Source organism: Octodon degus, unplaced genomic scaffold, assembly GCF_000260255.1.
Source record: "Octodon degus isolate 3935 unplaced genomic scaffold, OctDeg1.0 scaffold00014, whole genome shotgun sequence".
Classification (NCBI taxonomy): Eukaryota; Metazoa; Chordata; class Mammalia; order Rodentia; family Octodontidae; genus Octodon; species Octodon degus.
Window position 1 is genome coordinate 5,575,144 of NW_004524590.1, and position 2,847 is coordinate 5,577,990.

Sequence of the window (2,847 nt, forward strand, 5' to 3'; positions counted from 1 at the left end):
TCCGCATCTTGTACAGCAATTAACCTCTAAGAAGAATATATGCAGTGTATTATTTGTTGAAAAATAAAAAAATAAATAAATGATAATATAAAAAATGAAGATATATAAACTCTGAATAATTCAATAATGAGAAATGAAATTGAAAATGTAATAAAAAGCCTACCAACAAAGAAAAGCCCAGGTCCTGATGGATTCACAGAAGAATTCTACAAGAAATTTAGAGAAGATTTAATCCTAACTTTTCTCAAGCTGTTCAATGAAATTGAAAGGGAACCATTTCTCCCAAACTCATTCCTAGAAACCAGTATTACTCTGATTCCAAAACCAGAGAATGATCCAACTAAAAAAAAAGAGAAATATAGAGCAACCTCTCTAATGAATATCAATGAAAAAAATCCTCAATAAAATGCTAGCAAATGGAATTCAGCAAATCATCAAGAAGAATATACATCATGACCAATTGGGATTTATTCCAGGAATGCAGGAATGGTTCAGCATGTGCAAACCCATAAATGTAATACACCTCTCAATAGAACCAAGAACAAAAACTGCATGATCATTTTAGTAGATGCAGAAAAAGCTTTTGACAAAGTCTAACACTCATTCGTGATAAAAATAAACCCTACAGAGAACTGGAATAGATAGATGGTCTATATCTCCACCAGACAAAAGCCATGTATGAGAAACCAACAACCAACATCAAATTAAATGGGGAAAAACTGAAAACCTTCACTTTAAAATCAGTAACAAGACAAGGATGTCCACTGTCTCCACTCCTACTCAATATAGTTCTAGAAACATTAGCAATAGCAATTATACAACAGAGAGAAATAAAAGGAATAAGTATTGGAAAAGAAGAAATGAAATTATCATTATTTGCAGATAGCATGATACTCTACATAAAGGACCCCAAATGTCTTATAGATTTAATCACCCAATTTGGCAATGCAGCAGAATACAAAGTTAACACCCAGAACTTAGTAGCATTTTTATACAGAAACAATGAACACACTGACAAAGAAATTAGGGGAACTACCTTTCACAATAATATCCAAAAAATGAAATACTTGGGACTCACCCTCACAAAGGATATACAAAGTTTTATATAGTGAAAATTATGGTACTCTGAGAAAACAGATTGAAAATTTGAGAAAATTTAAAAATATTCCATGCTCCCGTATAGAAAGAACAAACAATGTGAAAATGGCCATACTCCCAAAATTGTTATACAAATTCAATGCAATCCTGATTAAAAATCTATTAGTATATTTCACAGAGCTAGAGAAAACCTTCCTCAAATTCATTTGGAACCAGAAGAAAACCAGAATAACAAAAGCAATCATGGGAAACAAATGATAGGCAGGAGGTATCACAATCCCTGAACTAAAATTATATTATAAAGCTACTGTGATAAAATCAGCATAGTACTGGTGTAGAAAGAGACTTGAAGATCAGTAGAACAGATAAGACCATGTAGACACAACTGCAAACACACTCAGCCAACTTATCTTTGATAAAGGGGCCAAATATTCATTGAAAGAAAGATAGCCTTTTTAATAAATGATCCTAGAAAAGCTGGCTTTCCACATGCTGAAGGCTGAAACTAGCCCCATGCTTAACACCATGCACAAAGCTACAGTCAAAATGGATCAAATATTTAAATATCAAAATAGAAACACTAAATCTTGTGGAGGAAAATGTAGGTAAAAATTTTCAAGACATATGGATAGGTAGAGAGTTCATGAACAAAACCAAACTGAATGGAAAATACTTTAAAGAATCAATAACTGGGATCCTACCTTTTTGAAGTTTCTGAACTTCAAAGCAAATCCCCAACAGAGTAAAAAGAAAACCCACAAACTGGAAAAAAATAATAATAGCTGACTGTCCCTCCAACAAAAGCCTTCTATTTAGAACATATAAAGATTTAAAAAAAAAAAATCAGGCCCCCAAATTCAAAGATCCAATCCAAAAATGGGCATCTGCGATGAATATACACTTCTCAGAGGAATAAATACAAATCCCAAGCAAATATATAAAAAAGTATTCAATCTCTTTGGTCATTAGAAAAGTGCAAATTAAAACAACACTGACATTCCACCTCACCCCAGAAAGAATGGCTAACATCAACAAGGCAGCCGATAGCACAGCTGAAGAGGCTGTGGAGTAAAAGGAACCCTTCTGCACTGTTGGTTGGGAGTACAGACTGTGTAACCACTACGAAAATCAGTGTGGAGATTGCTTCAAAAGCTATGATTGGAGATCCCATTCAAGCTAGTTATTCCTCTCCTGGGTATTTCTGCAAAAGAACTGAAAACCTCATACCACAATGATGTATGTGTACCTATGCTTATAGCAGCATAATTTATTGTAGCTAAATCCTGAAAAAAACATAGATGCCCATCATCCAAAGATTGGATAAAGAACATAAGGTATTTTTACACATTGGAATATTATTCAGCTATAAACAGGATAAATTTGAGTCTTTTGTCAGTAAATGGGTGCAGTATTTCTTAAATGAAATAAATCAGACATACATATGCAAATGTCATATTGTCTCCTTAGTGTGAGAACCAGAAAGAGAAAAAGTGGAATCTAAAGGGTACAATAGATACTGCGAAAAGAAAGGGAACTCATTCAAGAAGAGTTACTGAGTTGCGGCCAGGAAATGGAGTGGGGGAAAGAGGTTTATCTAGGAATGTAAGCAGGATGGTTTGGACAACTGTAATGTACATTTCTGCTGGTCTATGGGAAGAAGCAGTTAATGCATTCATTTATTTTTTTTCTCCTTTTTAAAATTGTTTTTACTTCTTCTTTTGCTAATTTTTATATATTTCTTTCTTTTTT

The 2,847-nt window shown here is 33.4% G+C and overlaps 1 protein-coding gene across 1 annotated transcript in view; it reads right to left on the reverse strand.

The window, feature by feature from the left end:
- The window catches only part of Cntnap5 (contactin associated protein like 5), a 930,940-nt gene that overhangs the window by 368,416 nt on the left and 559,677 nt on the right, over positions 1 to 2,847 (reverse strand). The window lies entirely within an intron of this gene.